The following is a 13,519-nucleotide window of genomic DNA, read 5'->3' as shown; positions in this document are numbered from 1 at the left end:
AAAAGAAAAGAAAAGAAAAACTTTGTTTAAAATCTCCCTAGTAAAATATCTTCAGATGGGTTTAAAACTGAAGTGACATAAAAGGATAAAAACAGTGATGCAAAATGATTTATACCATATATCAAAGAAATAGTCAAACTAAAAGGAAATAGGAATAATAATTCTGACACAAGACAAAAAATTTAAAAAGAAATGAATTAGTCTCTTCATATTGCTAAAAAGATCTCTACACTGCTACTCAAATGCCATCTATGAACTAGCTGTTTGCTATAGCTATGCAACAAGACGAGCACAAAGCTTGAAACTTAGCGTTTAGAAACTCTTACAGCAATCTGACAGGGAAATTCTATACCTACTAAATAAAATAATTTTTAAAAATAGAGCTTGTATTAATATTTTTTCAGTTATTCTCATTTATTTCATTTTTCTAGTAATTCATTTTCAATGTATTTTAAAGAAGTATCAGAGGGAAAAAAACATGATTCTTCACCAGAAATAATTTGAAAAACACTGTGATAAAAGACATATCAGTCATGAAGCTGGATGTGTCAAACAATGCAACACCAAAATATACAAAGTTAAAACAATTACAGATGCAAGGCAAAAATGAAGGACAAATGATTATTTGGAAAACAAACTCATTCCATAACACATTAGATTTTAAAAAAAGGATATAAAGAAATTTTAAAATGTCACATTTTCTCTAAGTCACTGATTATAAGATGTCCTATCAGTTTAATATCAGCTTTTCAGGAGGAAAAATTACTGTATTAAATGTACATACTGTGAGATACATTACAACCTCGAAAATCTTAAAACTGGGCCAGGCGAGGTGGCTGATGCTGTAATCCCAGCACTAGCACTTTGGGAGGCCCAGGTGGGCAGATCACCTGTGGTCAGGAGTTTAAGACCAGCTTAGTGGCACATGCCTGTAGTCCCAGCTACTTGGGAGGCTGAAGCACCAGAACTGCTTGTACCCTGGAGGTGGAGGTTGCAGTGAGCCAAGATGGAACCACAGCGCTACAGCCTAGGCAATACAGTGAAACGCTCTCAAAAAATAAAATTAAATTTAAAAAAAAGAAATATTGGCCAGGCGCAGTGGCTCACACCTATAATCCTAGCACTTTGGGAGGCTGAGGTAGGTGGATCATGAGGTCAGGAGATCAAGACGATCCCAGCCAACATGGTGAAACCCTGCCTCTACTAAAAATACAAAAATTAGCTGGGCATGGTGGCACATGCCTGTCCCAGCTACTTGGGCAGCTGAGGCAGGAGAATCGCTTGAACTCAGGAGGCAGAGGTTGCAGTGAGCCGAGACTGTGCCACTGCACTCCAGCCTGGCAACAGAGCACAACTCCGTCTCAAAAAAAAAAAAAGAAAAGAAATGTTAAAATTGTTTAAAAAGGATTAACCAAGAAAATAACAGTAAGTCAATAATTTGGTATTAAATAAAAAACTTCCTTTCAATTTTCAGTGAAACATGTATAAAGATGTTAATAATAAAGCACACACTAAAGAATACCTCAATAACTTTGAAAAACTAGAAAACTATGTAAAGCATGGTAAAAACTGGCTTTCTGCCATACTCCACCAATCACTGAAGGATTCCTATTTGTTTTTGATGCTGCTGGGTAAAATTATATAAGAAAGGACTTGACAACTTTAAAACATTTAAAACTACATTAAATTACTCAAAACATGACAATCTGTCCAGCCTTGCAGTTTTCTAATCCCTTTTTATAGAGAAGTCAAGGGAGAAGGTCAAAGTACTTCATAACGTCAGATGTCACATAAGAGGTCTTCCTGGCTCCTCACAATCTCAGAAAAAATATAGGATATTATTTGGGCAGTAGGTAGTTTTACTGCATTCTCAAAAAAAAAAAGCTACCTTCTGTTTGTTTTCTTTTATGTGGTCGACTGCTAAGGGCTAGCCTAATCTAGCCTCCTAACATACTCATGTAGTTGATTAGGTTAAGGCTGGTTGAACAGATTAAAAATTATATAGCTGGCTCTCCGTATCCACGGGTTCCACATCTATGGATTCAACCAACCTCGGATCAAAAATATTCAGGGAAATGTTGCATCTGTACTAAACATGTACAAACTTTTTTCCTTGTTATTATTACCTTAAACAATACAATATCACAACTATTACATAGCATTTACAATGTATTAGGTGTAAGTGATAATTTCAAGTACTACACAGGAGAATGTGCTTAGGTTATTTTATGCAAATATTACACAATTTTATATAAGGGATTTGAGCATCTGTAGAGTTTGGTATCCTCAGGGGTTCCTGCAATGAATCACCCAGTGATACTAAGGGATGGATACTGAGGGATGACTACACAAGAGCAGAGCATTGCTGGAAGCACTACCATGATATATGTATATTTTGTACACATTACACACACACACACACACACACACATACACACACACACACACACAAAATGAAATTAACAAGACTCAAAGAAACATTATTAAAAATTTATCTAAGCGACACAGAGTATTTTCCATCTTATACTATACAATCTCATCATCTAAAAACAGTCCTCCAAAGGATGATCCTACTCCTTGGACTGCCCTGTCAAAAGGACTGATCTCATAATAGAAGCAAACCTAGAAAAAGAAAAAAATAAATCAAAGACAGGATCCTTTTGAAGCTTTTCATTTTAACAATCTTTTTAAAAAGTTTTCTAAAAATATGAGATAATGCCAGGATCTTTTCCTTCCATTCCCATGCGTACCACTTAAACCTAACTTCATCTAAATGTGATTTAAAAACCTGATTCAGATATAAAGATTATATGTGAAATGAAAAAAAAGACACTACTTGAGTAAAAAGTTATCTACCATAAGAAATGAGGAAAACATCTGGAACTCAATTTACAGATAGAGATAAACTTTCCTAATGCATGAAGAGCTCTTTGGAATCAATAAGAAAAAGACCAAGAGTCTCAACAGGAAAATGGGTAAAGATAAACAGTACACTGATAAAGAAATACTATAAGTGCCTCTCAAGCATATGAAAAAATACTCAATATCACTCATAATAAAAGGAATGCAAATTAAAACTACACTGAGATCCATTTTATATCTATTAGATTGGCAATGATCAAAACATTTGAGAACATAATCTTGGTGAAGCCAATGGAAAGTCTCATATTGCTGGTGGGTGTACGGATTAAAACAACCTCTGTATTAGTTTTTCTCATTTGAAGAAATCCTTGTAAGATGTTTAAAAATATAGCATATAAGATATATTTAGCCTGGTATGGGCTGCTGGTCATTCTCAAAAATTTGCTATAGTTTTCTGCTTTTATATAATTCTGTTCACACAATGAAGCAGACAGGCCACTTTTAAAAACCTGGATGATTGGCTGGGAATCGTGGCTCACGCCTGTAATTCCAGCACTTTGGGAGGCTGAGCCATGCAAATCACTTGTGGTCAAGAGTTCGAAACTAGCCTGGCCAATATGGTGAAACCCCTCTACTAAAAATACAAAAAAATTAGATGGGCATGGTGGTGCATGCCTGTGATCCCATTTACACAGGAGGCTGAGGCAGGAGAATTGCTTGAACCTGGGAGGCGGAGGTTTTAGTGAGCTGAGATAGCGCCACTGCACTCCAGCCTGGGTGACAGAGCGAGATTCCATTTCAAAAAATAAAAAGAGAGACAGAAAAAAAAAAAAAAAAAAACCCTGAATGATTAACACAGTAGTCTTGCTCCATCTGCTGCTCACCTCTTGATACCTTATTGTGCACTTAGTGGGTACTCAGTAAATATTTGTTGAGTTGAATGAAACTAAGATTAATGCTGAAAGATGATGAAGATGGAATAAAAATGAGTAAGAACAAGAAATTAACTAAATTTATCTGAACTCTTGAATAAATTGCTTATACAAACACTACTTCTTCAAGAAAGGGGCAATGCCACACTGGCAAATGCTTCCTGAAAAATGAGTTAGCCAACAGCAGTTGTATAATAGACTGTTGCAGTAATAGCCCCCTAATTCAGCCACACTCCATTAGGAAATCCCTCCCATACCAACTCTGGAATTGGCCATGTTGATCTCCTTTGGCATATGGACAACAGAAAATATATGAGGCTTGTCATCACTAGTTACTTCTGTAAACCCTACTACTGCCTCCAGGTGAAAGAGCCATGCCTAGCCTGCTGGAAACACATGATCCCCATTCCCCAAGCCAACAACCAGTACCAGTTATCCAGACATAGCTATCCTAGACCAACCAGCTCCCAGCTGACCCATCAGCTGATTGCAGCCCATAAGGCCAGACATAAGCTGTAGCAGAATTGCTTAACTGAGCCCAGTCCAGAATCTAGGCTAACAAATGTCTCTTGTTTTACACCACTAAATTTTGGGGAGGTTTATCATACAGCAAAAGCTGATCCAAGTAGAGAGGGGAACAGGTGGTCAAAGAAGATTTTTCCCTTACCTGTTCTGCTTTTTAAATTTCTCAGTGAGAATATATCCACATACTATTTAATTACACTGAACTTATAAAAACTTATATCTGATTGATACTATAATCCTAATATCACCTTGTAAACACATATACATAATTCAGTCCAAATAGGAGCATGAATTTGAGAGAACACATTTAATATTACTCAGAAAAAAAAAAATGGGTTAATAGAATACCAAGGTTTACTATCACATACACACACAAACATGAATAAGAATATATTCACAGTCACTGTCACATCTCAATAATGGCTACTATCAAATTCTGTTAAGTGTTAGAAGACACTCCCTCTCAGACTTTGCTTCACTATTTCTTCTGTTTAAGTGGGTAATGGCCTAATACATGTTTTCTCATTTAATCCTCACATGGTATGAGGTATACATTATGCCACATCACTTCAGGCAAAGTTATTAACGTCTCTATGCCTTATTTCCTCACCTTTAAAATGGGGATTACAGTCCTATTTTACAGAACTGTTGTGAAGACTAAATCACTTATAACAGGGCACAAAGTCCTTACTCAATAAATGGTTTACCACCTTTTTTAGTAAAATGATGTAAAATTAAGGTCTTTATAACAACATGGCTTCTATGTTCAAAACACTAAGCATTATCAACTAAGGTGTGAGACATCATATTTAATTTGGATACCTTTGTAATGACTACATTAAAAAATTAAAAGACAAGCCAGGGTGTGGTGGCTCACACCTGTAATCCCAGCACTTTGGGAGGCTGGGCGGGGCAGATCACCTGAGGTCAGGAGTTCGAAACCAACCTCGCCAACATGGTGAAATCCCATCTCTACCAAAACTACAAAAATTAACCAGGTTTGGTGGCACATGCCTGTAATCCAGCTACTTGGGAGGCTGAGGCAGGAGAACCACTTGAACGCAAAAAATGGAGGTTGCACGGAGCTGACATTGCACCACTACACTCCAGCCTAGGTGACAGTGAGACTTCATCTCAAAAAATATATATATATATATATATAAAACACAATGTTATTAGACAACTAAACAAAACCTAGGAATGTATGTAGAAAATATACGGTGATGAGAGGTGAAGCACTAGGCAGTAATAAATCATTTGGTACACATTCCACAATCCTAAGTAGGTTTAAAATACAAAGGCTTCCATTTTTGTGTGTGTTAGAAATTCACAAGAAAAGAGCAATAAATCCTATTGACATGTCACCTTTACTGTGACATCTAGCATACATACTTTCAACATGTTCTATCACTATTTTTTTTTAAAGGCACTACTGATGGCTTTGGAAAATAAGGCTCTTTTCAGGCCCTGATGGACTACTTATAAAAAATAGCCAAATTTTTAAAAAGTGTTTTAAACAGGCAATTGCCTAGCCTGTAGATATAAGTCACTAATCAAATGTGAAAAATCTCATACCACAATGTGTGGATGTTTTTAGTTTGTCCTAATGTGAGAAATAAATGCTACAAAAATTCCATTTTTCATTTCAATTCAAACATTTTAAAGAGCACTTAGTATATGAGGTAATGTAGCAGATTCTGGAGCTAGATGGGTAAAGAAAGTAACATTTACGTTACTGTATATGCCAGACTTTTGTCGTTTATCTTATTCAATCATAATAATGCTGTATTGTAGAAATTATTAAAACTCACTTTACAGAGGAGGAAATTAAGGCTAACATAAGTATAATAACTTGCTCAGGGTCTCTCAGCAACAGAAGGCAGTGGGGTTGAGAAGCATGAGGTGAGGCCCATGAGGGTAGTGCCACATGACTATTCTTAGAGACAAACACAATATTCAGTGTAATCAATCCTTTAACAGCAATGTGGAAGGGGACTAAGACTTGGAAAACCAAGGAGATAATCTTTGGGGTTGGGCAAAGGAGTCACAGAAGGCTTTAAAGAGGATGGTATTCAAGTTGTTACTTTAAGGATGAGTAGAATTTACCAACTTCAATGCCAAGGCTCACCCCCACCCCCCTCACCCCCAATATATTAACCAAAATAAATTACTTACTTGAAATTGAGAAAAACAATTTTGAGAGAAATCTTCCTCAGATATATTAGTCCATAGTTTTAAAACAAATAATATGATGACAGTTTAATTTTTAGGTTGCTTTTATGTGGCTTGTCTTGGGTTTTATTCTGAAATGAAATTTAGATTAGTCATTTTCTTGTTCTGAGAAACTAGGAGTATGCCAACATGTTTTAACTTTACATTTTTCACATATCAACATGTATTCTTATTTACAAAGTCTTTCATTTCACCATCTCAAACAAAATCTAATTTAATATATAAATTACTTTGAAGTGCAAATGTATATGCAAAATAAGATATTTCTTTTAATTATTGTTATATTTCCTTGGTAATTGTAATAAATGGAAGAAAAATAAAAATCTTGTGAGCTGTTATATATTACACAAGGAATTTTTGAGGTAACACACTTTCTTTTATTATTTGAACTGTTTATATAGGAATGCTCTCTGAACTCAAAGAAAATTAAACAACTGCCCCAAAGTAAATTGAGCTCAAATTGTTAGTATTTCCCAAAACTATCATCTAAAAAGAAAATAAAAAAGCCAAAAAAAAAAAAAAAAAAAAATTTCAATTGACAATTACTACTCATTTTTCTCAGAATTTACTTTGCTAAATGTGTATTTTATTTCTGCTGCAGAAAACAGTACAGTTTACCAATACTGATTAAGCAACAAAGTATTTTTCATTTATTAAGTGAAATATTTAAAAACCTACAGAGAACTGGAAGAAACACCAAATCATCTGGAAAACTTAGAGGGAATGACAGAAAACACACACCACCCCCCCCCCAAACAAACAAACAAAAATACCAAAAAGGTTAAATAGGCTGTCATTAAAAGGGTCTCACTTTTACTTATAATTTGTTTTGGTCTCAAAAATGCATCCACATCATGTTTGGACAGTAGATAGAGTTCTTTATAATTGCCTAAGACACTCACTGCCTTATGTGTATTTACATGGAAATTGCAAGTTAACAAAATTTACCCAAAGTTCACTGTTCCCTACCTCCCATTATTCCCTCTTATTTAGTATCACTATAGTGCCAAAATGGCAGCCAGATACCAAAATAAAATACCCCATACCATAGCCCATTTCTCACTTTATAAATAAGTTTCTAACTATTTCTTTGAAATATCCAGCACCAATGGCAACATCCTCTAAAATCTACTTTAACCTAACCTATTTAAACTTGAATCATTTTTCACTTAGATTATCATTTTTTGTTGTTGTTGTTTGTTTTTTTCCTAAAGAGACGGGGTCTTGCCATGTTGCCCAGACTGGTCTTGAACTCCTGGGCTCAGGCAATCTTCCTGCCTCTGCCTCCCAAAGTCCTGAGATTATAGGCATGAGCCACCACGCCCAGCCCTAGATTATCTTTAATTGAATGAATTCTAATCCAATCAAAAACAAGATGAGAGAAAATTTAATTACAGCGCCAGAGGAACTTGAAAGGTCTCATATATTCCCTACTGTTTTGGAAATTGAATACATATGATTTTATACCCATTTTTGTTTATATTTGCCCTAAACTACTTTTGCTATAATCTTTTGTTTTCTTTTTCTTTTTTTTTTTTTTTTTTTTTTTTTTTTTTTGAGACAGAGTTTCACTCTTGTTACCCAGGCTGGAGTACAATGGCGCGATCTCGGCTCACTGCAACCTCTGCCTCCTGGGTTCAGGCAATTCTCCTGCCTCAGCCTCCTGAGTAGCTGGGATTACAGGCATGTGCCACCATGCCCAGCTAATTTTTTGTAGTTTTTAGTAGAGACGGGGTTTCACTATGTTGACCAGGATGGTCTCGATCTCTTGACCTTGTGATCCACCCGCCTCGGCCTCCCAAAGTGCTGGGATTACAGGCTTAAGCCACCGCGCCCGGCCCATAATCTTTTGTTTTCTTAAAGGATACAGCTCAAATCACCAAAAAACAAATCCTACTACAATCTATTCTAGATTATAGAATATTAATAATATTATACGAGAAGATTCTAAACACTATTAGACACAATAGGGTCTCATTTCTAAACTACATATGTGCAGTTCTTTTAATAATTCCTCCGAGGTTCTGTATTTTTGTCTTTCAATTATCAATGCCTTCTTCCAATATTCCCTCATGCTTGCGGGGTGGAGCAGGGGAGTCAGTGTGAGGGATGAGAGCTGAACAGTCAAGATCCAAGATCCCCAACTTTCAAACCCAGCCTCACACTAACCAACTACAGGACACTGGACAAATCCCTGAGCCTGCTATGTAGATTTCAGTTTTCTTTATATAAAATGAGTACATTTGATGCTTTTCAACCCTTTTTAAACATTGCAAATAAAATCTGTTTTAGCACACTGGAGAACAGGAGGGCATTTGGAAGCATCTACATAGTGCCTGGTGAAAAAAAAATCATATTTTCTAAATATAGTAGAAAAAATTGAAAGTATTAAGGTAGATACTTTTTGATATATGTAATGCTGAAATTTTTAATATGAATTTCAAAACCAAACTTTTTCATATCGAGAATATTTCAAAATTAAAATCGTGCTTTATTTCTGACAAACATACATGCACTATTTGGCAGTCACCTTGCAGGGCACATCAAACATACACGGTGAGCAGCATCCAATACAGGTGAATACAGATAGGCCTGGAGCTGGGCCACCAGGGACACCCTCCCTGCTTCCCCATCCTCTCACTGTAAGTGGGTTGCACCTTGTGGTAGGTGGCATGTTCCTTCAGCAACATGAATACAAATTCCAGTAACAGTTCCATGATCCCTTTCCCACAAGAGGTAACTGTACACTGTGGCTGGCTGCTGAAGTAGATTCCAAGTAGTAAAGTACCTCATTTAATGCACTTAAAATATCAAAGGAGCAGCAACTGTGGGTTGTCACTCACCATGCTATCTGTTCACAGGAACCCCAATGCCTTCCTTCAGCCCCCATTCCACTAGGCCTACCCTTCTGTAAGCCATGTAACATCAATTGAAAACTCTGAATTAGAAGACCTCTAACAACATCTAAAGATAAAAACAGTATTGCAGTAATCGTTTGTCTGCAACAATTATTATGGTCTTTTTTCTTTCCTACCAATTCCTGTAAGCAAAACATAACTTAAAAATATTAACTTTGAATAGTATTACATGCACATGATTTTAAAATACTGAAAAATTACCAAACAGTATAAGTTAGTCCACCTTTGTCCTCTAGGCAACCAGTTCTACTCACTGGAGGCAATTACTGTCATCAGACTCTCCTGTATCCTCCCATGCGTATTACATTCTGTATCTGCCCACAGATACACATACATATATATACGGATTTTATTCTAACAAAAATTTTATTTTATTCTAATATATAGGCACATATAGAATATATATAAAATATATATTTTAACCACACTAATGGCAGCAAACTGCACATGCAGTCAAGCCTCTTGCTTTTTTTTTCTCATATATTAGACATGGCACCACAGTAGTACACGTAGTATTCTGTCATTATTTTTTTTATTATTTATTTATTTATTTATTTATTTTTAAAGATGGGGTTTCGGCATGTTGGTCAGGCTGGTCTTGAACTCCCAACCTCAGGTGATCCGCCTGCCTTGGCCTCCAAAGTGCTTGGATTACAGGCGTGAGCCACCACGCCCGGCCTGTCATTATTTTTAAAGGCTGACTAGTATTCTGTTGAACAGACATACCATTATTCACCTAACTACTTCCCTACTGACATATGTTTAGCTTGTTTCCAATCTTTTGCAGTAACAAATAATGCTGCCACAAATATTTTTACATATTTGACATATATGCAAAATCTTCTAGAGAATAAAATCCTATAATGGAATGGCTAGAACAAAATATATCTGTTTTAAATTTTGAAAACCATTTTCAAACTGCTTTCTATATAACATGAACACTTTATAGTCCCACCAGCAATGTATGAGGCTGACCATTTTCTCTTCTTCTCACCATTCCTGAGTTATACTATACATAACCTCTGCTTATTTGATAGGTGGCAAAGAGTATGATGTAGCTTTAATTTACATCTTTATTACATTATAAATTGTACATCTTTTCATATGAATTTTCTTTGCTAATTTTTCTATTGGATTATTCCCTAGTTCTTTGCATTAAGATGAATTTGGCACTTTGTGAAGTATACAAGTAAGTTTTACTAATCTGTTTCTCTCTTAACTTTGATTTTTTTCCCCCATCCAGAATTTATTTTTATGTCTTAAAATCCAACAATCCAGTACACTATGAAAGGTCTTCGCCAATCCTGGATTATGCAAAAAATAATTACCCTACATTTTTTGTTTCTTTCATATTTACATCTTTAACTCCTCTGGAAGCCAACTTGTTGTTTTTCCAGATGACTAACTGGCTATCCGAACACTGTTTATTAAATAATTCTTCTTTTCTTTTCCCTACTCATAAGTGAAGGTGGTATCCATTTTTATATACAGGTTGAATATCCCTTATCTGAAATACTTGGGACCAGAAGTGTTTCAGATTTTTTCAGATTTTAGAATATTTGCACATACATGAGATATCCTGAGAATAGGACCAAACCTGAACATAATTTTATATATTTTTAAACAGTGATACACAGGAAACAAAGTTGTTTTGGTTGTTTTTGAGACAGGGACTTGCTCTGTTGCCCAGGCTGGAATGCAGTCATACAATCATGGCTCACAGCAGCCTTCACCTACTGGGCTCAAGTGATCCTCCTGCCTCAGCCTCCCAAATAGCTGGGATCACAAATGTGTACCACCCTGTCTGGCTAACTTTCGTATTTTTTTTTTTTTTTTTTTGTAGAGATGGGGTCTTTCCATGTTTCCCAGGCTGGTCTCAAACTCCTGGGCTCAAGTAATCCTTCCACGTCAGCCTCCCAAAGTGTTGGGATTACAGGCGTGACCCACCGCATCTAACCTGAAACAAAGTTTTGACTACAAACCATGACAACGAGGTCAGGTGTGGAATTTTCTACTTGTAGCATCATGTTGGTGCTCAAAACACTTCAGATTTTGGAGGATTTCAGATTATGGAGTTTTGGATAAGGGATGCTCAACCTGTATTAAGTTCTCATAAGTTAATACTAGTTAATACTACTCTGTTTTAGTGCTGTCACATGCCAAAACCATGTTACTTTTTAAAACATTTTAAAATTAAAACCACTTTACACACAAGTATAATAAAACCAGAAATTACTGGCTTGCTTTAACATATGAATCATTTTGCAGGTCTTAAATGGAATTTCTATAATTAAGTTCAATGCTATCGTCATGCAATCATGTATTTTGGTTGATACATATTTTGGAGACCATTATGAAACTCATGTCTCCTACTACATTTCTGGAACTACATCTAGAAAACCAGTTTTTCCTTAATTTTGTATATGGATTTTTTAAATTATAAAATCAGTACAACATGTAGAAAATCTGAAAATATAAAACATAACTTCCAGAGATAACCAACTTTTATATCTTGGTGTACTTTTTTCCACATTTTTAATAAGTTACTATGTTGTAAAATAATTTTTTTCACATACTGACAGTACTTTCCCATGTTACTACACATTCTTCCAAAACATGATTTTAAACACATCCTCCCAAATGAATATACCCAGTTTATACAACCAACTGTTGAACATTTAGAGTTGTTCTCTGTGATAATTTCATCTATTTATAGATGAAATGATTTTATCATCCATAATGGTGAGTAAAAAGAAACACATTATCAGGATTTCTGGAGGTTACAATCTATTTGGGAAAATAGATGTTAATCTCCAACACATATAAAATTACAATGACAGCAAGTGCCATGAAGGAGAATTCATGGTGTTTTGAGAGTCTATGATAGGGAAGGCTTCCCTGAGAAAAGATCAACTGAAGTTTAGGCGAAAGAAAAGTAAAAACATTTTAGGCAGGTTCAAGGCCCTCACTGTGTAAAGGAGCATGGCAAGAACAAGGGACTGAGATAAGGCCAATACAGCTGGAACACAAAGAGCATGTCAAGAACACGGCTCAAGCCATGACTAGACAGAAAGGTAAGGGCCAGACTATGTAAGACCTTGTAAGACAGGCAGATGCCACCATATAAGACATGGAGTTTTGTCCGTATCCTGAATGCAATGGAAAGCTACTGAAGCATATCAAATAGCAGGGTGATGTAATCAGGTTGCATTTTTTAAAGATCCCTCTGATTACAGTATAGGAAACAGATTAGAAGGGGACAAAGTCAACTGGAATAAACCAAGATTAGGAGGCTACAGCAGTAAACCTGACTAAAAACGCTAGTAGTTTAGACTAGGGTGCTGATGGATTATAAAAAGTAGATGCATTCAAAAGACAACCAGACTTGCCAAGAGATTTATGTTCATAGATTAAAATCCCTAAACTAGAATTATTGGGTCAAAAAAAGAACATTTCAAGGATTCTGATATACATTGCCAAGCTGTCTGATATTTTAAGTTCCTTAAAAATTCCTTTAACATAGCTAATCCATATTTCCTTCATGAAGTCTTCCCTGATTCCCCTTTCTGCCTGGATATAGAAAATGTCCCCCACTGGCCCCTTGCTCTATCTTACATACATTTCTATAGTCCAGTCATGCTGCATTTGACTTATGTTTACATGCCCATCATCTCTATTATATTGTGAACTTCTGGAGGGCAAAGCTGTTCTTAAGAAAGGCACTTAAAGCTAAAACAATCTGCTACTCAGGGCTTCAAATACCTACTAAAAACAAATTGACCAATTTGTGATGAGTCATTAAATTTCCATAGTGTTCCTGAAAATCTCCAATAATTGTAATCAAATAGGTGTTATATGATCTTAAAATATTTTTAAATAGCTTAGTAAAAAACAGATTATGAACAAAGTGGCGTCGATTAGAGAATTTTTTGAACCTGAGTTGATAAACACTAGTTTTCAAAATTATTCTTATTGCAAATTTAACTCCAAACCTGAGTTGATAAACACTAGTTTTCAAAATTATTCTTATTGCAAATTTAACTCCAATTT

General features: G+C 35.6%; 1 protein-coding gene across 10 annotated transcripts in view; it reads right to left on the bottom strand.

The window, feature by feature from the left end:
- Positions 1-13,519, bottom strand: part of REV3L (REV3 like, DNA directed polymerase zeta catalytic subunit) — a 147,898-nt gene that overhangs the window by 129,800 nt on the left and 4,579 nt on the right. For 2 of the 10 annotated variants that reach the window (XM_017509261.2, XM_017509260.2), the window contains exon 2: positions 6,495-6,622. The exons of the other annotated variants lie outside the window; for them this stretch is intronic. The gene's annotated coding sequence lies outside the window, so the exon portion shown is untranslated. The remainder of the gene's footprint in view (positions 1-6,494; positions 6,623-13,519) is intronic. 10 annotated transcript variants of the gene reach the window in all.

Source organism: Cebus imitator, unplaced genomic scaffold (genome assembly GCF_001604975.1).
Source record: "Cebus imitator isolate Cc_AM_T3 unplaced genomic scaffold, Cebus_imitator-1.0 Scaffold413, whole genome shotgun sequence".
Taxonomy (NCBI): Eukaryota; Metazoa; Chordata; class Mammalia; order Primates; family Cebidae; genus Cebus; species Cebus imitator.
The sequence above is the reverse complement of the archived record's forward strand: the minus strand, read 5'-3'. Positions and strand labels throughout refer to the sequence as shown.